Below are 26942 nucleotides of genomic sequence, written 5' to 3' on the forward strand. Positions count from 1 at the left end.
TTGGAACACTGCCTAGAATTGCCTGCGAAATCTTTTCCTCATATTATCTCCGACTGGTGTTATCTTTTCATACCGAGGGACAATTTTAGGTTTTGCATACTTAGAGTAGGGAGAGAAACATTTGCCAGTGTTTTACTAGTGGCCTGATTTTCATGATTTTTCTAATTAAGGGTGGTGGAGATGCCTATGATAGAAATAGCAAATTGCTCCAGGTGGCAATGTCAGCGAAGCTAAGAGCCCTGTTAAATTGCATGTCTTGGTACTGGTTCTGGACGGGACACTTGCCCTTGTTCCTTCTAGTTATTTGTCGCCTCCCGGGACCCCCTTTGCAGGGAGCTGAGTAGCAGGCGGTGAGGGTCGGGGGGAAGGAGAGGAGACCCAAAGAGTCCTCATGAAAGAAGAGTGTGCAGTTAATGCCTTGAACAGAAAGTTTGTTGCTCGTTTTTTTTTTTTTTTTTTTTGAAATCACAAAATGGACAAAAGTTGTTATTAAACCCATTTCCTGTGTTTAAAAAGAAAAAATTGTGGTTGAAGAAAATAGAAGCATAAAAAATCAAGTCCATGTAAGCTTGAAAAGAAACCTGCAGTGGTGGATTTGCACATCAGCCTTAATTGGTCCAATTGACCTTCTCTGCTGTATTTACAATTGCCTTCAAATTGTAAGCAGATGTTTGAAACCCCTTCTTTAATAGGTCTGCAACATCTGTTTCACCACTGCTGCCGCCGCCCACCAAAGCAGTCGTAATTAGGGAGCACCTTACGCATACATCTTTCCTTATGGACCCAATCGATCGGATTCCTCCCTGAGGTATTAAAGTCAACCCTCATTCTCGCTTTTATTTGAATACACTTTGTTTTATATTTTCTTACACACAAGAGCAGTATGCCAGCCCAGTTGAAAAAAAACACACACACACACAAAAAAAACCCAAACCAAACCAAGGTAATTAGGCTCCATAATAAATTTTTAAAATTGTGTCTCTATAATGACTGATAACAGGTGAAGCATGTTTGTGTGTATAATGGTAAACCCTTGAAGATGTGTGAGAGCTTTTGTCCTTTTCTGCTGCCTTTGTGTTTTCAATGGAGTGTTTCCTGTAAAGTCAGCAAAGGGAAATGTAGAAATCTTAAGAGCTGGAAGAAGCATTCTTTATCCTGTTTTGTATTTTAACCAACAGCTTTCTTTTCTGGGAGCCGTTTTAGGTTTAGAGCGAAATTGAACGAAGGTACAGAGTTCCCCCTAACACTGCCTCTCCTCCCCTCCCCTGTTCGAGTTCTCTCCTTATTAACATCTCAGGGTGGTACATCTGTACTGATTGATACATTATCGTCATTCATTATAAGCACATCACTTACATTAGGGCTCTCTCTTTGTGTGATCCATTTTGTGGGTTTGGACAAATCTGGAATGACGTGTCTCCACATTACAGGATCGTCCCGAGCACTTTCACTACTCTCAAAATCCCTATGGGAGGGAGCATTATGGACGGAAATATTCTTGTATGATGATATGTTTACTTTAAAAAGAATTATTTTTGATGCATGGTGGTCCAAAGAAGTAGTCATTTTGATGTTTCACAATTGAATGTACAAAATTTCAGAGAACAATCTTTTATGTGCTTCCTATTTTAAAATAACATCTCATATATACTTCATAAATTTTACTCAGGTTGATATGGCATGATGTATGCCTAATAATTAGAAATTTCTGTAAATTGCTAGCATTCACTTTAGTTGTATATAAATAATTCTTTTAAGGATCAAACTTAAGAGTGTATCTTTTTTGTGGACACATTTTATTTTTTCATAATATATATATTTTATTGAAGTGTAGTGAAAGTTGCTCAGTCATGTCTGACTCTTTGCAACCCCATGGACTACACAGTCCATGGAATTCTCTAGGCCAGAATACTGGAGTGGGTAGCCTTTCCCTTCTCCAGACTGGAGAGCAAACCCAGGTCTCCTGCACTGCGGGTGGATTCTTTACCAGCTGAGGCACCGGGAAAGCCCTTATTGAAGTATGCTGCTAAGTCACTTCAGTCGTGTCCGACTCTGTGCGACCCCATAGATGGCAGCCCACCAGGCTTCCCCGTCCCTGGGATTCTCCAGGCAAGAACACTGGAGTGGGTTGCCATTTCCTGCTCCAATGCATGAAAGTGAAAAGTGAAAGTGAAGTTGCTCAGTCGTGTCCGACTCTTGAGACCCCATGAACTGCAGCCCACCAGGCTCCTCCGTCCATGGGATTTTCCAGGCAAAAGTACTGGAGTGGGTTGCCATTGCCTTCTCCGTTATTGAAGTATAGTTGACTTATTATGTTTCAAGTGCACAGCAAGGTGATTCCGTTACACGTGTATTATTTTTCAGATTATTTACCATTGTAGGTTATTATAAGATACTGACTATAGTTCCCTGTGCTGTACAGTAAATCTTTATTGCTTGTTGCACATCTATTTTTTTAAAAATTAGAATCTAGCATTCTGTTCATACTAAATCAAACAAGTGGAGTCAAAATGTCATGAATTTTTCAGTTAGGCAAAAATTCCCAAGTTTTCTAAGATGTATATGATGCATACCATTTATGTATATGTATGCAAAAGCTTGTGGACACTTATTTTAAATGAGTTGCATCAGGTAAGATGTGTTTAGTGGAAAGAGTTTGCTTTCAGCTCTTTTGTCCCAAGGCTTGTCTTTCATCTGAAGATTCCTTCCGTATAGATGATAGCCAAAGTCTAGAAGAGGAGAATTATGCCAGGGAAAAGCACCCAGTTTCAATCATGTGAAAAACAACAGAGTGATGCCAGGCTTAGAACTGCGTGGGAGAGGCCTGTACCCTCTTGACACGTGGTTAGGCTGATGTAGGTCTCTGGCATTCAGGGCCAGGGATTCGAGTGGTTGGACTGTCCTGGGTACATGCCCTTGAACAGGGTGCAGACTTCGTGTTTCTGTCAGCAGTAGAGGTAGATGTTGTTAAAGAGCTTTAGCGAACGAAGTACAGGGCTTCCATGGTGGCTCAGATGGTAAAGAATCTACCTCGCAATGTGGAAGACCCGGCTTCGATCCCTGGGTCAGGAAGATCCCCTGGAGAAGGGAATGGCAACCCACTCCAGTATTTTTGCCTGGAGAGTCCCATGGGCAGAGGAGCCTGGTGGGCTACAGTCCATGGGATCGCAAAGAGTGAGGCAAGACTGAGTATCTAAGTACCTTGTGAAGTACATCATGTACACAGAAAAGGATACATGTCCTAAAGGGTAGCATCTGAGTCTTTACAGGTTAAACTAGTACATGTAACCAGATCAAGGAATAGTGCCGTCTAGCTCCCCAGACGCGCCCATCGTGGTCCCTGTGGTCACTGTTCTCTGCTAAGGCGCTCTATCCTGACTTCTAGCACTATCATAATTTTGCCTGGTTTTGTACTGGTCCATCTGTCACTGCATGGCGTAGTTTGTTGATCCTTATTGCTGTTAATGGGCTTCCCTGGTGGTTCAATGGTAAAGAACCGCCTGCCAGTCCAGGAGATGAGAGTTCAGTCCCTGGGTCAGGATGATCCCCTGGAGAAGGAAATGGCAACTCACTCCAGTATTCTTGTCTGGAGAATTCCATGGGCAGGGAGCCTGGCAGGCTATATTCCATGGAGTTGCAAAAGAGTTGGAGCCGACTAAACCACAAAAAATTGCTGTTAATACTCCATCTGGTGAATGCCCCACAAGTTGCTTATCTGTTCTACTATTGACAAGCATTCAGGTTGTCTCCGGTTTGGGGTTTTTATGAATAGTGCTGTTACGAACAGTCTGGTTCTTTTGGCGAACATATGTAATCATCTCTGTTGAGTATATACCTAGGAGTGCAATTGCTGTGTTGTAAGGTATTCATATGTCAGCCTGAATAGTTTTCCACTCAGTCTGACAAACCGATTTCCAATCAGCCATGTATGAGAGTTCAGGATCAGCAGACTTTCAAGACTGGTACTCGCATTCTTACTTGATGACCTTGTGTTACCAATGACAGCGTTTCTAGGGTGCCAAGCCTAACCTCAGCTGCGAAACAGAGCCAAGCCAGCTAAGGGGCACAGCTAACATTCGTATTCACCCACCACGGACCAGGCCTTCTGCCTCGTGCTTTCATTATACCTTGTTACAGATGGAAAGACTGCAACGAAGGTGATGTAATTTGTCCACGGTCTTAAAGGCAGTAGTGTTGTGTGTACCAAAGACAGGGAAAGGACTAAGGGCAGGAGGAGAAGGGGGTGACTGAGGATGAGATGGTTGGATGGCATCACGGACTCAACAGACAGGAGTTTGAGCAAGCTGTGGGAGATGGTGAAGGACAGGGAAGCCTGGCGTGCTGCAGTTCATGGGGTTGTAGAGAGTCAGACACGACTTAGCGACGTAACAACAACCAGAGACAGATCCCAAAGCAGAAGCCTGTGTTCTTAGCTGCGGTATTGTATAGCCCTTGCCTTTGTGTTTAAGCGCTGGTTAAATCCTCTTGCCTTCCAAAGAAGTTGCATTATATGACTTTTAGAAAACGTGGGGATGGAGGACATTAACTTGATCCTCCTACATAGCGTCTTATTACTGTAAATAACTGTAATAATAAGTAATGTACTGATGGTTTGGGGCTATGAACTCTAGATCTTTACACACATTATACATTGTTCCTAATATTTGTACAGTGGCTTATTTTTTTGTTTGCTGATGAAACAATGACATCAGAAAGCCAACAGAATACTCTTTGTTGACACATTCTATCCATTAAAATTTAAGTATAAGCTGAGTTTAAATATTTTTGGCAAATTGAGGGATACCTTTGATTTATACTTTAATGTTTTGTCTGTTTATGAGCTATATAAGATCCATCCAACCTTTTACAGAAATGGAATCTTATTGAAGATGAGAGTTTGTTTATATGTTGAAGCTCTCCCCCACCACCCCCACCACCTACAGAAAGCACTTGTAAAGTTGTGCTAGCAGATTATATGTGGACCATTTATAAGCTAAATAAAACTTTTCTTATTCAGTAGTCTTGGCATTCAGTGAAATAAATGTTACCATTACGATTTATCATTCAAGTCAGTAGGCATTTTGAGTCATCTTTGTGTAAATGTAGCTGGCTTGGAAAACACTTATAACACTGTTATAGGTCAGTAACCAGGTATGAAGTGTCTTGCTGTTCAGTCACTAAGTTGTGTCTCCTCTTTGCGACACTGAACTGCCGCACGCCAGGCTTCCCTGTCCTTCACCATCTCCCTATCACTGTGAGGTATCTATTGTATCTTAAAACAGTGTGAAAAATTCAAAACATGCGTGTAAAATATCAATAGTGAGCTGGACCATCTTCCCATGAACTTTTGAGTTAGGTCTTTTGTGTGACGTGTCTGTTAGTTTCCTTTGCCCACACCGCGAATGTCGTCTTCAGCGATCTTCTCCCTTGTTACGTAGGTCTTGTCCCCTTCAGTGTTCCCTGGTCCCCTCCTGCTATCTCTCTTCTCGTGGTTCTTTCTTCCCTGAGCTGTCTCTTCCACCCACCCCGCTTTTAAAAAGTTGAAGTAAAGTTGATTTATAATGTTAGTTTCAGGTTGGAGCATACTGACTCAGTATTTTTACAGATGGTGCTCCATTAAAAATTATTACAAGATAATGGCTGTGATTCCCTGTGCTGTACATCTTTGTGGCTTATCTGTTTTACACACAGTAGTCTGTGTCTCTTAAACTCATACCCTTAATTTCCTTCTCCCCTTCCTCTCTGCCCTTTGGTAACTAACCACTAGTTTGTTTTCTCTATCTGTAAGTCTAATTTTTCTTTGAGCTCCTTTTGAGAATTATACTCTATAATAAAGCAGAAGTATGGTTTGTGTTTCTGTACAGAAAGGAAAGCAAATTCTCACAAAATAATGAGTCATCTCTAAATGTGTGTGAGTAATGAATTATCACTGTACACCAATCAGAATGGCCATCATCAAAAAATCTCTATATAATAAATGTTGACTCTTACTCTGTTGGTAGGAATGTAAATTGATAAAGCTACTGTGGAGAACAGTATGGAGGTGCCTTAAAAAACTGAAAATAAAATTAACATATGATCCTACTCCTGGGCATATATGCAGAGAAAACCATAATTCCAAAAGACACATGTACCACAGTGTTCATTGCAGCACTGTTTACAGTAGCTTGGACTGGGGAGCAGCATACATGTCCCTCAACAGAGGAATAGATAGGAAGATGTGCTACATGTATACAATGGAATATTACTCAGCCATAAAAAGGAACAAAGTAATGCCATTTGCAGAGATGTAGATGGACCTAGAGGCTGTCATATAGAGTGAAGTAAGTCAGAAAGAGAGAAGCAAATATTATAAATTAATGCATGTATGTAGAATCTGCTGCTGCTGCTGCTGCTGCTGCTAAGTCGCTTCAGTCATGTCCGACTCTGTGTGACCCCATAGACGGCAGCCCACCAGGCTCCCCCGTCCCTGGGATTCTCCAGGCAAGAACACTGGAATGGGTTGCCATTTCCTTCGCCAATGCATGAAAGTGAAAAGTCAAAGTGAAGTCGCTCAATGTGGAATCTAGAAAAATGGTATAGATGGTCTTATCTGCAAAGCAGAAATGGAGACACAGATGGAAAGAACAAATGCATGGAGACCAAGGAGCAAAGGGGAAGCGTGAGGTGAATTGGGAGATATACGATTGATACTGTGTATAAAACAGATAAGAAATAAGAACCTACTGGGAACTCTGTTCAGCGCTCTGTGGTGACCACGTTGGGAGGGAAATCCAAAAAAGAGGGGGCATATGTAAACATAAAGCTGATTCACTTTGTTGTACAGCAGAAAGTAACACAGCATTGGAAAGCAACTATGCTCCAGTAAAAAATTAATTAAAAAAAAGAAATGTGTGTGAGTGAGACCTTAGAGTCAGGCGTCTTCCTAACCTGCTTTCTGAGATGTGATTCTAAAGAAGACGGTCAGCTATTGCAGGTTTATTTCTGAAAGACCCATCCGCCTTTGACTGAAACAAGCCTTCTCCCTTTCAATCCATATTTAGTAAAGCCATACTGAAAATCGGGTCTTGTTTTTTTTTTTTTCCCCTTGAAGTGAACCTGCTAATTCTGTCCATCAACCTCTTGTGTCTTTTCAACTATTCGTTTTTGTGGAGCTTTGAATATGTGAAGCGATGTCTATGTCCAGTCTCATTTAACTGTAGAGACCAAATGCTTCAGTTGGGAAGTTGGTCCCCGTTCCTGTCATATTCTTTGCTGCTTAGAAATAAGAAGAGTTTACCTATGTATCCAGACTGTATTTGTTTCTTGTGGCTGCTGCAACCGTGACCACAAGCTGGGTGGCTTCAACAACAGAAAGTTGCTCTCTCCCAGTCCTGGAGGCCAGAAGGCCCTCATCAGGGTGTGTGCAGGGGCGCGCATCCTCCGAGGTTCTAGGGGGCGGGATTTTGCATCTGTCAGCCTCTGGTAGTTCCTGGTGTTCTATGGCTGGCAGCCTCATCATTCCAGTCTCTGACTTCGTTTTCACGTGACCGTCTCCTCTGTGTCTGTCTCCTTCTCCTCTGGTTCAAAAGGACATATGTCATTGGATCTAGAGCCCACCCTGGGAATCTCACCTCAAGATCCTTAATTACATCTCCCAAGACCCTTTTTCCAAGTAAGGAAATATTCACACAGTCTGGGTATCGGGGCATAGACATACATTTGTGGGGAGGGTGGGCCGTGATTAACCCACACCACTGAAGGAAGAACAGCTTGTATTACTAAGAAGCTGACAGCAGGAAGGGAGGCGGAACATCCCTGGTCAGCGTCCTGGGAGGGTGCGGGCTTGCTTGCATCCTGTCGCTGGTGCGGGGAGCACTTAGACATGTCCTCCTCTGCAGCTTTGAAATGAAAACTGCAGCCTCGGTTATACTCATCAACTAAAAATGGGATGAAATGACCTAAAAATAGTCCTAAGTAATCTCTGGCTTTAAAATTGGCCCAGATTCCCATGTTACTTAGAAAGTGTGGAAAGAAAAACTTGGAAAACTATCAACTGCCTAAATGGTCATTACCTAAGGATTATTTCAGATTTTGGCTTTGTTTCAGGAAACATATTCATTTTGTTTTCAATTTATATTTTGTTGCTCTTCCCTTACCCCGACCCCACACCCCTCAGTGTGAGAACTTGGTTAGCTCAGCCTCATATCAGGGTTTCGACGAGGGCTGAGCCCATGAAGACAAAAGTGGCTTTCATTATTGAGCTTGACACAAGGTTCGTGATTGCAGCTGACTTGCACATTTCTTTAAAATTATACTTTTATGAAAAACCAACTCTTCCAACGTGTAAAAATTACCACTCATTTCTTCCCATGTGACTGCTGGGGATCTTGTATGTTCTTCTATGAACTAACATTTCTGGGAAAGAATTAAAAAAAAACAATAACAAGTATCATTCCATTTCTGCTGATAATTTTGTGTGTTTGAGGTTACAGAGTTGTGATACTGGCAGCCAGGAGGTAAATTAAACATTAATGCTCTCTTGATTAATAGATTTTTTTTTTTAAACTGGGATTTATAATTCACCCTCAGCCTCTTTTATTCTGTTTGGGCTCTTCCTGACATAGACTTGGCCAAGATGCTGTCTTTTGTGTTGCATTTTTAAATGTCTGTAATTTGTATTGGAGTTATTTTGAGTTGTGTACTAAAGGTTTCCATTTAAAAGGATCGTAAGATTATAAAAATTTGTAAAACATAGTGCGTAGTTTTTGTAATGCTTCACAGAACCTTTATAAATAACTTTTTGAACAATAAGCAGATCAAACTCCAGTGCTGAGAACATCAAGGTCCATTCAGTTTGTGTACATTTATCACTATTCAGCAAACATTTTTGATATAGTTCCTGACTGGTACTTAAGAAAAAAGTGATGAGCACTTTCCTTAAACTTACTGCCTTTTTTTTTAAGCACTAGGATTTTCACTGAGCTAGTAAGCGAGATAGTATTCCTATCTTAGCCTTAGGGTAAATGTAGTTCTTGATCCTGTTTTGCAAGAGGAGCAGCAGATTAATTTGCCTGGATAGAAGGCTTGCCTTGTGGAGGCTTGCCCTCTGAGTGTGGGGCAGGGCCTTGTTCCAGAAAAGTCTTGTGACAGTGGCTCAGAGGAGTGGTGGATTGACTTGGGGGTGTTTTGGAAACTGCGTCACTAAATCAAGCAAAGCGTGGTCAGGATGAGAAGGCAGACGGTGGCGTGGGGGTTAGGAGTTGGCAAGAGGTCGTGGGCATGTTCGAATGGCCTTATTGAGTAAGAAGGCAGCTTAGATGTGGGCATGGTGGGCTAGGGGGTGAATATAAGCCAGGTGACTCCTGCTTGGATTTTTTTTTAACAAATTGGAAATCAGTTCTTTGTAACTGTGACTGAAGTAGGGGACGCCCACAGAAAGAGGGCACCAGCTCTTACACGCCCGAGGAGATATTTTCATGTCTAAAAATGACCTGGTACTGATTACCCCTGGCAAAACATAACATCTTTACGGTAGCTAATTAGCCTGCTCCAGGGGCCTGTCTGCCCAGGAACAGCTGACGCAGGGCGGACAGGAACACCGGACTCTGGTGGCAGCTGATCCCGGCGCTGGGTTGGGAGATGCCCAGGTCCATAAACACGTGGGAGCAGGGTGCCCTGGCATGGCCCTGCTGGGGGAGTGAGGCTCCGGAGAAAGGAGCACCCCCTCCCCGCTCCCACCATCTTGCCCTGAGCAGGATAGCACCCTGTAGTCCAGTGAGGCCGTCTGAACTGTGTTTCGGGTTTATGGGCTTGGGAGGGGCCGAGTTACAAACTGACTACTTCCAACTGTAATCTGGAGAAATTGCGACTTTACAGCTTTGACACATGCTCTGGATTTAATCTGACTGCTAATAAAATACGTTTGCACCGTCAGTTGGTTTTAATCAAAATTTTGACCCCAAAGGTGATAGCTCTGATTGCTGCTTTTGCTGTTGGATTTCTGTGGGATTCATATAGGAGTCTTCAGTGCTGGAAAGCTTCTTGGCTCCAGAAGACTCTTGACATAATATGAAATTAAAGTCTTTGTCACAATATTTAGGAAAGACAAAACCATAAGTTGTGTTACTGATATCTGAGTCAGACGCCTTGAAATCTCCTGGCTTTAAATCTTGGAAGCAGTTGGCTGCTCTGTTGGAAGTGGTTCCTCCCCAACCCTTGGGTTCCCCACGGGGTCCCATAAAGCCAGGACCCTGAGGATGGGTAAGACGAGGCTGAAGGCTTTCATCCAGGCATGGAAGATAGTGGTCTCTCTGAGAGGCTTTCCACTGGGCAAGTTGGTGCTCCTTGATCCCAGGCAATTGCGCTCGGATAATTACTCTTTTCCTTTAAGAAGGTATTTTTGTTTCTTAACCTGAAAATTTGGTGTTGAACCCAGAATATGAAGCCATAGAAGTATTTGCTGGAAGAGTCTCTTCATAAGTGGCCACAATCTGCTGGGCCACCCAAAGGCCCAGGACATACGGGGTCGGGTTTGAGATTAGTCTCGCTCGCGGTGTTCTTGCACTAGGTCACACTTGCCCTCGCGTATTCTCATGCTCTTGCCTGGTCTTTCTTGTGATGGGTCATGCTCGCACTCGGCTGCTGTCACGCTCAGTCACTTTTGCAGTGGGTCACTCTCTGGCTCTTGGTGTCTCCCACGCTTGGGCACACCCATGCTCAGTTTGGTTCAGTCGCTCAGTCATGTCCGGCTCTTTGCAACCCCATGGACCCTGTCCATCACCAACTCCCGGAGCTTGCTCAAACACATGCACTTACAACTAGAGAAGCAAACTCACTTCCACATTTGGAATCAGATAACTTGTCAATGTGAAGAAGCTGTGTGACTACTAAGTATTCATGAAGAGCCAACATGTGTCTAATGATAAATAACAAAATACCAGCAAATTCTCTCCATTCTGGACAGATATGTGAGGGACAATCTTTTCTTCTCAAAACTTAAGTCCACAGTTTGTGGGCTAATTTTGATCACTGGAAATATTAATCAAGATGCAATAATTTCAGTTATTTAAAGCTGTAGTAATTTTGCTGTGAGAGTCTTTGGATCCTTTACCACTTTCTTTCTTATTTTGGAATCTGTCCCTTCGTTTTTATCCTCCTTGCTTGGCTAATGTCCCATCCTCTTCTTTTTGCTGTAGATGTTTCCATATTATGTTCTTCCTTTCAGTCGCTCAGTCAGGACCCCAGGAATCCTTGTCTAGGCTGCAGGTGAGGTTGGGGAGCTCCTGCATCACTTTTTTAATGGTTCATATTTAACCAGCTCTTCAAACATTAACTGAGTCACGTGTGCTCTGCACTCGGTTCTTCGTCAGGGTTCTCTGGTGTGACACTCTGCCTGCTGGGAGTCCATTCACATAGACAGTGAGGTCAGTCCTCGTGTCCTCTTCCTTCCTGCCTCTTCCTCCTCATCAGGTATTTCCCTCACCTTCTTGCCCTTTTATTAGGTCATAGCTGTGATCACATCAAAGCCAGAAGGCCATTTGCCAAACAGTAGACCGAATACAGATAAGAGGTGCCTATGCACATATAGCAGCAGTCACCTGTCTGCCTGGGACTTCCTTGCTTGAGCCCAAATGCCCACTTATGTGCAAGAACACATCTCTCAGCGAATTGCGAGGAGTTTTCCCCCTTCCACTGTAGTGGTAGAAAAGCAGAAAATCGGAGCTGTAAAAGCATGGTTGTGTTGTGTATCTCAGGCTGCTTGTCTTAACGTCTAATCCATTATCTTGACGCTATTAGGAGAGGTCAAGTCACTGGGGAGCGTTCCTAGTGAGAGTTCTGAGAGCTGATGCTTCAGGGACCAGTTCTGCAACAGAATGTAAGCAGAGGTAGTTTTCTAAAGTTTAAAATACATTTCCTTCCATCTGCTAAGAAGCCTAAATCCAGAAAACTTAATACCTGAATATAGTATTTTTCAGTTTCCAATAGTTCTTTTGATAAAAGAACTCCATCTCTGCACTCTTTCCTACCATTAGATTATTCTCAAAGATTGCTATTTCTTCAATTTTCCTTAAAAATTTTCAATAGCATTTGAAAAGTAGCTTTGAAAAATAATTTTAATAATACTTATTTATGTCCTTCTGGTGGTGTTGAGTCTTTGTTGCTGGTCGCGGGCTTTCTTCAGCTGTGGCGAGCAGGGCTGCTCTCTAGGTGCGGTGCGCCAGCTTCTCATCAAGGTGGCTTCTCTTATTGTGGAGCTCGGGGTCTAAAGCTGTGGCACAGGTCAGCAGTTGTGGTGAATGGGCTTAACTGCCCCGCCATCTGTGAGGTCTTCCCAGACTGGGGATCGAAGCCATGTCCCCTGCCTTGACAGGCGGATTCTTACCCACTGCACCATCAGTTCAGTTCAGTTTCGTTGCTCATCATGAATGACTACTAGACCCTCTACTGTCTCCATTTCTCACCTTTCTCCCTGTAGAATACTTTGTCTGATCTTCATGGTATAAACTTTTCTCGGGAGGCAGTAGAGCAGAATGGGATCCCACTTGTGTGGCTAACTGTGTAACCTTGGACAAGCTCCCTCACTTGTTAAACAGCAGTAATGAGAAGGATTTCATACATGGTGTTGTGAAAGTTCACTAACAGTATGGCACGGCATACAGCTTGACGCAGACGTCCTGGACAGTGCCACACCTTAGAACATTACTGGATTACTAAGGGCTGGAGATGAAGGAGGACACACTGCAGGCATGATAGTCAGGGTCTGATTCCAGATCTTTTGAGCAGAAAGGGATCCCCATCAATTCAGTCGCTCAATCGTGTCCGACTCTTTGCGACTCCATGGACTGCAGCACGCCAGGCTTCCCTGAATCACCAACTCCCAGAGCTTGCGCAAACTCATGCTCATCGAGTCGGTGATGCCGTCCCACCATCTCATCCTCTGTTGACCCCTTCTCCTCCCACCTTCAATCTTTCCCAACATCAGGGTACCATCAGGGAAGTCATAACCTGTTCATTTAACTATTTGAGAATGTAAATTATAGTTAAGATAACTCTGGGTCTCTTAATAACAAGAAAGAAGATTCAAGAAAAACTGTCAGCACTTCTAGTTGAGGATGGCAGTCTGCACATGTGTTCATCATATCCCCTTCTTGAGCCCCCACTGAAATAACTGTATGAGAGTAAAAGTTAAATGTCAACAACGTTAAAGAAAGTGAGTGATGGTTATCAGCAGATAAGTATTAAGCCATTTTCTAGAAGATGGAAAGCAGATGGAGGGATCATGGCTGGTGCAGCCTAGGGTACCCATGGAGCTCTGCCGCTGTGGAGGGGGTCCCCATCAGAGTCCTCATAAGCTCTGGACTTGGGATGTGTCTATTCTGGAAGCATAGGGTTCAGTTATATGCCCACTTGTCAGTATGCCTCTCCTATACCCCCAGTGCAGAAATGGCATGTAGTTTTGCCCAGAATAAAATATTTATTTTTATAAAGAAATTGAATGACTTTAGGTGATAACTGGCTTCCCAGGTGGCACAGTGGTGAGGAATCACCTGCCAGTGCAGGAGGCACAAGAGACGCAGGTTCGACCCCTGGGTTAGGAAGATCCCCTGGAGAAGGAAATGGCAACCCAGTCCAGTATTCTTGCCTGGAGAATCCCGAGGACAGAGGAGCCTGGCAGATAGAGCCCCTGAGGTCACGAGTCAGACACAGCTGAGCACGCACACACACACACACAGGTGATAGCTAGGGCAGTCAGTATGGTATTGGTACCTCAAAGCAGCATCTATCTATTTAGAGATATAAATATACTTTGATAAGGGCTTCCCAGGTGGCTCAGTGGTAAAGAATCTGCTGCTAGTGCAGGAGCTGCAGGAGACACAGATTTGATCCCTGCATCCATAAGATCGTCTGGAGGAAGAAATGGCAACCCACTCCAGTATTCTTGCCTGGGAAATCCCATGGACAGAGGAGCCTGGCAGGCTACAGTCCATGGGGTGGCAAAGAGTCGCATGTGACTGAGCATACACATATTTCTTTGACAAGAAACATGAAGTTTCTGGATCAGAGAATAGACCTTGTGTTACAAAGCTTCTTAGTGCTCAAGCCCCATGGCTGATGCAGTAAGATGATGGTGTTACCCTGTGAATTAATTTGCCAGGGCTTCTATTCTGAAGTATTCCTGGCTGTGTGTGTGCTAAATCACTTCAGTCATGTCCAACTCTTTGCGACCCCATGGACCGTAGCCCACCAGGCTCCTCTGTGCGTGGGATTCTCCAGGCAAGACTACTGGAGTGGATTGATTGCCATGCCCTCCTCCACGGGATCTTCCCAACTCAAGGACAGAACCCACATCTTAATGTCTCCTGCATTGGCAGGCCAGTTCTTTACCACTAGTGCTACCTGGGAAGCCCCTTCCTGGCTGAGCAGCTTAAACTGCGGAAATTTATTTTCTCACAGTTTCACAGGCCAGAAGTCCGAGATCAGGGTGTGGGCGGGCCTGGTTCCTTCTGAGAGCCAGCGGGGGAGGTCTTCTGTCTTTGGTTGCGGGTGCCCATCTGCTTCTGTGTCTTCCCCTTGCCCTCCCTCTGTGTGTCCAGATTTAATCTTATAAGGACATCAGTCATACTAGATTGAGGGCCTCATCACACCTGTAAAGACCTTGTCTCCAAATATAGCTGCCTTCTAAGACACTGGTGGTTCGGATTTCAACATTAGGAATTTGGCAGGGAGGGGGCCACACTCTTAACAGTCTGCATGTGCAGCTGGGGGGTACCACAGGAGAGGAATTCCTGCATTAGGAGACTGGGGCCTCCTATAGGGCGGCTGGCACACCTGTCCCTCCTTCCCTGGGAGGGAGGGGAGATATACTTTACTGGAATAAGCAAACCTTCCCCTGGGGAAGGGGAGGGAAGAGGGCAGCAGGAGGAAGGGGAAGGAAGTCACTAGGGTTTCACTAACCTGAAATGTACACAAACGGTCCAGGGAGATAGACCTACATCCCTCTGGAGCAATGTACTTACTACCACTACCTTCCAAGGCATATTTTCTTTTTACCTTTTTACTTTATTATTTTTTTTTACTGAGGTGTAGCTGCTGTGCACCAAGACATTTATTTTATCCAGTCATTCTTGAATCAAATCGGCCCGTTCTCTTCGCTGTGAATACCTGGATTGTGCAAAAATATGAAAATGTTCCTGGAGAATTGTGTCCTAACACATGTCGATCTTTTTATTACCTCAAGTTTGAGTATGAATGGAAAACCAAGGATTACCAAGAAATGTTATTAAAGCTTACAATGAAAAAGGCCAAGATAAACAGGAAAACCGACTACTAAGGAAAAATAGCTAATTCAAGGAAATGAATAGAATTTGAAAACATCTAATTAGGATGTGAATCTGCAGTCATTTCATCCTTGAAACAAGAATCATATTCTATTAAAGAGTTACAGGGAATTCCCTGGGGGTTCAGTGGTTAGAATTCCAGTGCTTTTACCGCTGGGCCTCGTGTTTGATTCCTGGTCAGGGAACTAAGATCCCCCGAAAGCCAGGGGGAATAAAAAGAGCTACAATATTGGAAATGTATCATGACTGCCACAGTTTTTAAGTATTAATAAAGAGGCTAGATAAAGATGTAGTCAGGAAAATGTTTTAGATAAGGACTGAAAATATGAAATAGGGAATATGGGAGGGAATATAGGGATACAGGGAATATGGGAGGAGATAGGAGACATGTAGAAGATAAGCCCGAAAGGTCTAACTGACCTCAGTAGCTGTATGTGCCTTAAATAGAAACTAAATTAAAAAATCAGTTCCTCGGTGACACTAGTCTCATTTCAGTTGCTCAGTGGCCATATGTATATAACAGCTACTGGGCAGTGCAGATTTATGGGAAACTTCCATCATCACAGCATGTTCTATTGTGATAGCCCCCGCAATCCATATGGGAGACCAGAGAAAAGGGGGCCAGGGAGGGGAGGGACTTTCCAGATAAATCATACGTGAGCACAGGACTCTTGACGTTGAAAGACACTACATATAGCCAGGCAGAGTGGATTTTAGTGGACCTAAAATACATGTATGTAGATACATCTAGCTATGACATACCGTTGTGAAATCCTTAGGGAACCACGGATAAAGGGAGTAGGATAAAAATTGTAAGTGAGGGATAAATATAGATAACTATAAGCAAATGAGAATTAGTAGTGCTAGTTTTGAGGAAAGTTCTGAGGGAAGGTGATTTTTTTTAAAGATATTTATTGTTTGGCCACACCAAGTCTTAGTTGTGGAATGTGGCATGTTTTTCAGCTGTGGCATGAGGGATTTTTCATTGCAGCATATGGGATCTAGTTCCTTGACCAGGGATTGAACTGTGGCTCCCTGCATTGGGAGTGAAGAGTCTTAGCCACCTGACCACCAAGGAAGTCCGGGAAGATGATTTCAAGTCTATAGTCATTTCCACCCAAGTGATCAATTAAATTTAAAGACAGGTAGAGAGATTTGGGATACTATGCTGAGAGTCTCAGAAAGCCAGTGTGATGAATATCTTTTCTCAGGAAGTTACTTGAGGATACTTTTTGTTTTTTGCATTGGTCACATTTATTTTATACTCATCTTTTAAACATTTCAGTTGCATTTTCAGTGTATATATAACTTGAACAGACACATAATCTTACAGGTTATTTGCAAAAACTGAGCTTATGTCCATACCCTTTCTTAGAGATTAAAAAAAAAGCACATAAGGAATGAACATGAGATGAAGAGCTGCCTCCAATGCTTTGGAAAAATAAGAAAGGAAGCCAAGAAGGATAGAATCATGATATCCAGGAAACAGTGGGTCCAATTTAGAAAATCAGCGAAGGAGTTCCTGAGAAGACAATGAAAAAGCAGGCCGAGGTTCACCCATTCCGAGTCCTGAAGAATGAGACAGAGCCCTCCAGGAGGAAAACCTCTGGAAGAGAAAGGAAGTGGCCAGTGTATGTACTGTGATGAAGAGCTTAGTAAAACGTGGACATATGTATCAGTTTCTTACAGCTGTTACAACAAATTGCCACAAACTGGGGGCCTTACAACAATAGAAATTTATTCACTCACAGTTCCTGAGACTAGAAGTCTAAAATCAAAGTGCTATCAAGACCGTGTTCCTTCCGGAGGCTCCAGGGGTCAGAACACAGCATCCTTCAGCTTCATTAAGTGAAAGTTGGTATTCATCAGCTTTTAGAATGAATCTATAGACAAGAGACTATAGACTATAGACTACTGGTTTTTCCAGTGGTCATGTATGGATGCGAGAGTTGGACTATAAAGAAAGCTGAGCGCCAAAGAATTGGTGCTTTTGAACTGTGATGTTGGAGAAGACTCTTGAGAGTCCCTTGGACTGCAAGGAGATCCAACCAGTCCATCCTAAAGGAATTCAGTCCTGAATGTTCATTGGAAGGACTGATGTTGAAGCTGAAACTCCAATACTTTGGCTACTTGATGTGAAGAACTGACTCGTTTGAAAAGACCCTGATGCTGGGAAAGATTGAAGGCGGGAGGAGAAGGGGACGACAGAGGATTAGATAGTTGGATGGCATCACCAACTCAATGGACATGAGTTTGAGTAAACTCTGGGACTTGGTGATGGACAGGGAGGCCTGGCGTGCTGCAGTCCATGGGGTCACAGAGTTGGACACGACTGAGCGACTGAACTGAACTGATAGACAAGAGAAGATATAACAGTTGCTGCTGAACTGAGTAGAGACGTCCTCAGGTCGGTTGATGTAATAGGTGGAAGAGGCGGAAGGAGAAACTGAGGAGAAAAAGAATGGAGAGTTGAACACCGACATGCTTCTTAAGCAAACTAACCAACAAGTTCCACTTTCTGGAACATAAAACAGTCAGTGGGATTGTTGGTGTGTTGTTTGAAGTTTCACAGGCATTCAGTAGAACTGGCAACAGATGCACAGCTAAGAAATGGATGATGGGTGAGTTAGCTAAATCCTCCTAGCGGGAAGCCAGAGGACAACATATAAAGTTGCCAAACCATAAACCAGCCAGGGGCTGCTGGAACCAGTTAAATAAGGCACGCTGCATTTTCGAGAGCATTTTTTTTTTATACTAGTTTCAGAGCTTGGCTAGACCCAAGGGGCTTTTTAATGACACATTTTCCGTGATTAGCAGCATGGTCTGATAATCACACGTTTGTCTTCCACAAATATTTCAACATTTCTAAATAGGCCATATTGTCTTCTTCTGGAAACGAAGCTCCATAGTAAATAATTTTATTGCATTTTCCTTTTCAGTAGGTGAGATCAAAGGAGTGATCCTGAAAATTATGCTTATGGTGGACTTAAGTAAAAGGATTTATGCAATCAAATTTACAGATTGTTTTTTATTGATCACAACTTTTATGCTAGGGATCAATTTTAATCTACTTGACACCGTTAATTGCTTATCCACTTAAAAAATTTAACTCTAGTGGATGGAAGAAGCCCTACTAATGTGAATTGGTTTTGCTGATAGTAAAAATGTAGTATTATGTTATATGTTGTAATTAGAAAGCAAGAAAAAATTGCTGAGTAGACCATTGTTGTTGTTGTTTAGTCGCTAACTTGTGTCTCACTCTTTGTGACTCGGGCTGCAGCACGCTAGGCTTCCCTGTCCTTCACTATCTCCCAGAGTTTGCTCAAACCCATGTCCATTGAGTCAATGATGCCATCCAACCATCTCATCCTCTGTCACCCCCTTCTCCTCCTGCCTTCTATCTTTCCCAGCACCAGGGTCTTTTCCAGTGAGACAGTTCTTTGCATCGTGTGGCCAAAGCATTGGAGCTTCAGCTTCAGCATCAGTCCTTTCAGTGAATATTCTGGATTGATTTCCTTTAGGGTTGACTGGTTGGATCTCCTTGCAGTCCAAGGGACTCTCAAGACTCTTCTCCAACACCACAGTTTAAAATCATCAATTCTTTGGTACTCAGCCTTCTTGATGGTCCAACTGTGAACACGGTTCCACCCATAACCACCCACTTAGCATCAGTCAGCGCTAGCCCAGACTTGGGATAAGTGGCTCCCTCCTCCCTCTTTCTGGGATGCTCCGCATTTCCTCTGTGCACGTCCATCTGCAACAAGCTGATCAGTCTCCTCTCCTACGTCAGATGGGCTCCTGCTGGTGTTTGGTAGCAAGGCTTCACAGGCCCCAGTGTGCTTTCAGATTGTCTTCAGTTCAGTCAGTCAGTTCAGTCACTCAGTCGTGTCCAACTCTTTGCAACCCCATGAATCGCAGCACACCAGGCCTCCCTGTCCATCACCAACTCCTGGAGTTCACTCAGACTCACGTCCATCGAGTCAGTGATGCCATCCAGCCATCTCATCCTCTGCCGTCCCCTTCTCCTCCTGCCCCCAATCCCTCCCAGCATCAGAGTCTTTTCCAATGAGTCAACTCTTCGCATGAGGTGGCCAAAGTACTGGAGTTTCAGCTTTAGCATCATTCCTTCCAAAGAAATCCCAGGGCTGATCTCACACACCAGTTCAGGAGACATAAGAGACGTGGGTTCAATCCCTGGGTTGGGAAGATCCTCTCTATGGAGGAGGAAACGGCAACCCCCTCCAGTATTGTTGCCTGGGAAATCCATGGACAGAGGAGCCTGGCGGGCTGTACAGCACACGGGGTCACAACGAGTCAGACATAATCGAGCATCTGAGCACAGGAGCCCCTGCATGAGATTGCCGAGGTGGCATCAGACTTGGCCTTAACCGTACCATATGGCATCTGATAGCTTGGCAGGGAAACTTGAGGAGGAGGGCAGAGGGTCAGCAGACTGTGGGCCGTTTGCTGAGATGCCTCTGACGGCTTGTTAGTGGGCTTTCACGAAGAACTCCCAGTTCTCCTGGTTACACCGTAAGAAGATTTCTCTCCACTGCAGGGAGCCTGCAGTTTTAGTTGCTCGTCAATGAATTTCTGACAACCTGACATTGTCCCTGTTGTTTATGTTGAGAAGTGATGGTATTTTATTACCTACTGTATTTATTGCCCTGAATCCTTCTTGCTGACTCTCCAGCAAGCGTGGTGTCTGTGCTGTCTTTCGTTTTTCTTGATGTCATAGTGTTAGATACACAGACAACAAATTGAGTTTTGTCCTCTTTGGACGAGAGGGAGAAATAGCTAAACAGCCCGGGTCTATGTAGTTCCAGTGCATTTACCTAGATGATGCAAAGACAAAAACCTAGGTGGGTGTAATTTACGCTGACTCTGTCGATCCGGGAGTAGGAGATGTAGAAAGTCTTGCCATGAAGCACGTTTGTGTGTACTCGCTCAGCTGCTGTCTCCCTGACCCACACAGAAATAGAGACAGGCAGATGTAGGGAGAGAGCACCAAGACCTCCTGTGCATCTGAAGCTGGTAAATGGGCCATTGTCAGTCTTACCACAGACCCAGTTCACACCTACACGTATTTTCAAGTCCACAGTACATGAAGTGATTTACTACGTCCCCTTGAATCCTTGAGGAAAGTTAAATAAGTATTTCTAGTTGACATGGAAATGATCATGTACAGTGAAGCGGTATCCATTATCAGTGAACTGATTTTTCTTCACGAAAGGAGATGGTAGAGGGTGATGGCATGGACAGGTGCTGAGGGGAAAGAAGACAGTTTGTCAGGAGGCTGCAAGCAATTTCCTATTTACAGATGAATATCGCCTCCCAGACCATCCATCGATTCAGTAAATGTTTGCCTAGTTCTTACTCTCTGCCTGGCATCATTATCCGAATAAATAGGAAATGTGGTTTTGGTTGGCTTGGGCTTAACTTGATTACTGTTTCACCACTTCTAAAACACACATTTTAACCCTTCTGAAATTGGCATGTGTACTGCGATCAGTGGAGTCTTAGATCAGATTAAAAAGCTATTAGTCATGATTGTGTTTAGCAGGCCTTTAAAAAAAAAAAATGGCAGAGGAGTCCTGGCTCGTAGTTCAAGAAAACCTGTGTGGCTGTGTCTTGACCTATAGAACAGGTGGTCTAGGAAGTGATACATTAAGTTTACTTGGGTGTTTTCATTTCATTTAAACTTATTCTGGATTAAGTGCTATTTTTATTGATACTTTCAAAAAAGTTACTTAAAAAAAATATTATCTTGCTATGAGTAAACATAAACAATTAGATTTTCTTCCATTTCCTGGATGTTTTCTAGGTATGGATAATTGCCCTATTTAGCCATATTTTTGTAATACTGCAAGAGAAGATTCATAGTAATGTCTAGATACTGTATCTACATACAAGTCTTTATCTATATATCCCCAAACAAGTTGTTAATTTGATTGGAGAGGGCCTGTGTATAAGGACTGGTGCACTAAACTCAGCACAAAGAAAATCACTGTGGTTGCCATATCTTAAAAAAACAATGTAAATGTAAAATTATTCCAAACTGAAAAATTTATTTTAAAAAAACCCAAAAACCCTATCAGGTCAGATAGGCCTTATGCAGCCTGTGCTTCATCCATTAAATGAGGATTGAGCAGTGAACTTGCCCCTTCTGAGGTTCAGGCGTCTCATCTGTAAAACAAGGATGCCACCTACCTGAAGGATTGTGAGGATTAGAGATAAGTTTTGTAAAACAGGTGCTTATTTGAAGGTCATAACCATGATTGTTATTATGTTCAGATGCAATATACTTTGGAATGAGAAATGGTTTATTGTAGGATTGAATTACAAAGAAGTGATAGATGCTTATGCAAAAATTAAAGGTCAGAGGGAATGACTATTAATCTCCAATTTTTCAGTATAATATTTATTTATTTATTTTTTTTTTTTAAGTTGGTGCTGAGGCCATACTGGAAACTCTCGGGGTCCAGGCGCCACCGCTGTTGCCAGGCTGCTCGGCTCCCGGGCCCTGCTCCGCCCCCTCCAGGCCCCGCCCCCTGCGGCCTCCCCCTCAGTGTAATATTTAATATATACAAAAGAATAAATGCAGCACTTACTATGTAGGTGGGCTTCCCTAGTGGCTCAGCTGGTAAAGAATCCGCCTGCAACTCGGAAGACCTGGGTGTGATCCGTGGGTTGGGAAGATCCCCTGGAGAAGGGACCAGCTACTCACTCCAGTATTCTGGCCTGGAGAATTCCATGGACTGTATAGTCCATGGGGTCGCAAAGAGTCAGACATGACTGAGGGACTTTCACTACTAGTACGTAGATTCCAAAGCGCTGAAACAAAGTGGACATGATCATACCTCCATCTCTACTACTACGTAAATTCCAAAGCACTGAAACAAAGTGGACGTCATCATACCTTTATCTCTGCTTTTCTTCCATCTGCTTAGGTGTCCTGGCCTCTGCTGAACCTTGTGTTCACATCAAGGAAGAATTTTTGCAAAACATGAATGATTGTATTGCTATGCTTTAGAACTGTGGTGCTGGAGAAGACTCTTGAGTATCCCTTGGACTGCAAGGAGATCCAACCAGTCCATCCTAAAGGAAATCAGTCCTGAGTGTTCATTGGAAGGACTGATGTTGAAGCTGAGACTCCAGTACTTTGGCCACCTGATGCGAAGAGCTGACTCATTTGAAAAGACCCTGATGCTGGGAAAGATTGAAGGTGGGAGGATAAGCGGATGGCAGAGGATGAGATGGTTAGATAGTATCACCGAATCAATGGATATGAGTTTGAGTAAACTCTGGGAGTTGCTGATGGACAGGAAGGCCTGGCGTGCTGCTGTCCATGGGGTCGCAAAGAGTCGGATACAACTGAACGACTGAACTGAACTAACTACGGAGGTCGACTCCATTCATTCATTCACTCGCGTAACAAATACTTTGCGTGGAATCCCTCCCGTTTCTAGGTGTGCTTCCCTCCTCTGTTGTTTTTTTTTTTTGAAATGGTAATTGCTTTATTAACATCTCCTCTGTGGAGCTTCCCTGGTGGCTCAGTGGTAAAGAATCCGCCTGTCAATGCAGGAAACATGGTTTGATTCTTGGGTTGGGAAGATCCCCTGGAGGAGGAAACAGCAACCCACTCCAGTATTCTTGCCTGGAGAGTCCCACAGAGAGAGAAGCCTGGTGGGCCATACAGCCCATGAGGTCGCAAGGAGTTGGACATGACAGAGCCTGCATGCATGCGCCGCTCCTCTGTGGTGTTCTCTCTCAGAACCTCCTCACCTGCTGCTTCTGCTCCATTTCTTAGCGTCTCAAGTGTTTCATTCTTGGCATTTCTGGTGTTAGGCTTTGCTTTGTAATTTGTTTCAGTCATTCTAGAGGGTAGTGCAGCCTTTTCCTATATATGTTGACAGGGACTCAAAACTAAGTTATCCAGATGTCATTTCTCCTAGTCCTGTAAGAAAAGCTGTACTCAGTGCCTGTATAAATGCTCAGCCTGGACTACATCGTGATAAATGGCTTAATTATCTCTTAATTGAGTACAAGCAAAATACAATGGGAGAAAAAGAGAAGTGTTCAAACACTGCGGCTTCTTCAAGGCAAGATGAATAAGTGCTCTTTCATGTCTGATTTTTTAAAAGTGGGTTTAATGACAGCGTTGTGTGGCTAATGCCGTGGAAACGTGCATCCTTCCTGAGTGGAGGCACATAATCACGGTATTTAAGCCAGCCCGTGGAAAAGGGCCTTCCCCTGCCGTTTCATGTGGTTCTCATGCGATTACTCGGACAACCTGATGTAAAAATATTTTGGCTGCAGGTGTCACAAGTGACACGCTGGACCCCCTCTCCCTAGTGTGTAGGGACAAAAGCGGGTTCTTTGAGACCAGCACTTTTAATGAACCGTCTTATTGTAGACACTTAGAATCTAATAGTGTGCCTTTTGGTGAAGTTGTTGAGAATTTTAATGCATTTTAGTTCTCATTCATCACAGCCTATGTGCTCCTAGCGGGAGGGTCTTTAGAAATAGGATTAACTTCTAGAGGAATGCATTAGCCATGCCACAAAAGTAGGCAATGTGCTAACTCGTCTGATAGATTGCTCCAACCTTCAAATCCTTTTGGCCCCCCTCCCCCCCGGCCCCGTCCGACTTTTTTCCCTTTATTGACAGCTTCTCATTGAATGGCTGGAAGCATTAGTGTATTTAGGAGTTAGATGTTTTGTATGATCCTAGGCTGATCTCATATTCCCTTTCTGAAATTAATTCGACACTGCTTTACATGTTAATCCGCAAAGGATTGATTTGGAGAAGGTCAGAGCAGTGCAGCCTCAGAAAATGGAAGAAAAGCTCCACTTAGAACAGCTCATTTCAGTTCCCAGACCTAAGCCTAGCTGCCTTTTCATTGTGGCACTTAGACAGCTGGAGGCGGCTCGGACACCTCGCAGAATACATCAAACGGTGGGGTTTGATGTGGGCCGGAGGATCGTTGGACTAATTAAGTTTAGCTTGGTTAACCGATTGCAGTTTGCAAATTGAACAATTGCACTTTGAAAGCTTCTGACACAACAGAACACAGAATCTTCTTTTGAGGCATAAACATTCCCCATAATGGAGGAGTACTTTTTCAAAGAAGCTTATATCAAATCCACACAATTTGGACGTCTCCATGTAAAGTTCGTTTCGCTGGTAACAAAACTCCAATCTCCTTTATTCAGGGGATTGTATGGTGTTAAAGACAAGAAGCCCCAGGGAGGTGGGTGGGGATGGAGGTGGAGGGGGATGAGGGAGAGAAAGACCCTGTGGGTGCAGAGTAGGTCAGCGTTTGAGAATGAAGAGATTTGAATTCTTCTTCTTTTTTAAGATTTAAAAATCTTGAGCCACAGTCAGACAGATGTTGGAGAACTGATCACGACTTTGGCGCAAGCAATGGCTTCTAGAAGATGAAAATACCATAAACCTAGAAGATCAAATTAAAGCAAATGCAGGGTCATTGGGAGAAAAGATTCAGTTCTTATAGGGAAGGGCATAGAAACCCCAGTTAAGTCCAGACTTAGCAAAGACACAAACACCAAGTCCAGAGTAATTTCAAATGCTAGGAAAATAAGATGTTTATAATCTACCCTTATTTCAAAGGACTCCAAGTGAGTAGTCCTTTTCATTTTGGAGATAATACGGTATGTGCTGTGTCCTTTCATGTAATGCTTACTCTTTGATTTTAATCTAATCTTTATCTGTATCAACTCTTCGCTCTGGAAAGTTCCTACGACAGCCATGGTGTAGAGCAGCCAAACAAGGTCGCCCTGAATGATTGCCAGGAAGGAGGAAAGCCAGCTATAATTTTCGCTAATGGAAGTCTTACCGAGATCTGAGCAGTGGCAACAGCTGACTTCTCTGATCCTTTGCTTGAGTAATCAGTGTAACTCTCTGACTTTTTGAGAAAGGTTACTAATCATGGAAAAGGAAACATTTTCTCTCACACCTATTTCTCTCACACCTGGGGATATAGAGCAAAAAGCAGGGGCGTGGGGGCGCTTAGATGATGGGCAGCTGTGGCCTTCTTGCGGTTGGCAGCGTCCTTGTGACATGTGAGACTGCAGGCGTGTTCTGACCCTCCTCTGGGGTCAGCTCGGGTCCTGCTGCCTCGCTCCAGTGCCAGGCCATCCCTCACACCAGTATAGCGTCTGGGGAAAGGAAGTTTGCTATCCTTACGTGTAGTTGTGGCTATTGATAAAGCAAGTTGAATTGTGACTCTCACCTTCTTCCTGGGGCATAATCTGTTACGTGCTTGTGACCCGGACACTGTCATCTCTGTTTCTGAAATTTGTCAGGTGGAGCATCGGCTGGTTCTGAAACATTGAACTCTAATGTGGAAAAACGGGTTCTCTTTTATTAAATAAATGTGTTTGTATGCATTTAGGATTTAGTGGATCGAGACTCTGTGTGTACCAGTCAAAGCTGTGTATTCATATCTCCATGCGCGTGCGTGCCAAGTCGCTTCAGTTGTGCCCAACTCTACGACCCCATGGACTGTAGCCTGACAGGCTTCTCTGTCCGTGGGATTCTCCAGGCAAGAATACTGGAGTGGGTTGCCATGCCCTCCTCCAAGGGATCTTCCTGACCCAGGGATCAAACCAGCATCTCTTACGTCTCCTGCATTGGCAGGCAGATTCTTTTCCACTATCGTCATCTGGAAAGCTTTAATCTCTCCATTTCCAAAATAAATATTTGAGATAGATCATTATCTCTATCAACACATTCTGCTGGCCATATCAACTCACATGTAGAACTGTACATCCTTGGGCCCAGCTAGAGCCTTGGCTTTATCTCTAGACAGGCTAAATGTGAGGAGGTAATGTAATCTAAGTGACTAGTCTGTGGTTTCAGGGTGGTATTGAACAATTCAAAACTTCATGCAAAGTAGCAAAATAACAGTGACTACCACAGTAGTAATGAGAACATATTAACATGGAGGTTATCAAATGCTTCCTAAGTACTGTGCTGAGTACTTGACACAGTTTTTTCAGTAATCCCTCACAGCAAGTCAGATGCAGTGTTATCCACTCCTTTTTACAGATGTGGAAACAGGCTATGAGTGGTTATGTGACCTGGGGTACCAGCCGTGAGCGCTGGAGCCAGTGTTTCTCACACAGCAGGTGAATTCTGATAGTCTTGACCATCGCATATTTGAGCTCCCTGAGTTAAGGAAAAACAATTTGCCCAAAACTTAAAACCCTACACAAGTGTCCTGAATTGAATAGACAACGAATACAGACATCCTATTCATGTTCATCCATGGATTGAGTAGTTTAAATTTGGAACATACTTTACTAATAACTTACCTTCTGTTTATCTGAAATTCACATTTATCTAGACATTCCGTGTTTTTAGTATATGTATTGCCAAAGTGAGCATGGACATTCTGTATTTTTCTTTGCAAAATCTGGCAACCCTAGTTGGAAGAAAATGAAAGTATAACCCTTTTGGGGAGAAAGTATTAGTATACATCTGGGCTTCCCTGGTGGCTCAGAAGGTAAAGAATCTGCCTGCAATGCAGGAGACCTGGGTTCGATCCCTGGGTTGGGAAGATCCCCTGGAGAAGGGAATGGCTACCCACTCCAGTAT

The 26942-nt window shown here is 43.6% G+C and overlaps 1 protein-coding gene across 6 annotated transcripts in view; it reads left to right on the top strand.

Moving 5' to 3' along the window:
- The window catches only part of HLCS (holocarboxylase synthetase), a 223798-nt gene that overhangs the window by 133870 nt on the left and 62986 nt on the right, over positions 1–26942 (top strand). The window lies entirely within an intron of this gene.

The sequence above is a fragment of the Bos mutus genome, chromosome 1 (genome assembly GCF_027580195.1).
Source record: "Bos mutus isolate GX-2022 chromosome 1, NWIPB_WYAK_1.1, whole genome shotgun sequence".
In the NCBI taxonomy this organism is placed as follows: Eukaryota; Metazoa; Chordata; class Mammalia; order Artiodactyla; family Bovidae; genus Bos; species Bos mutus.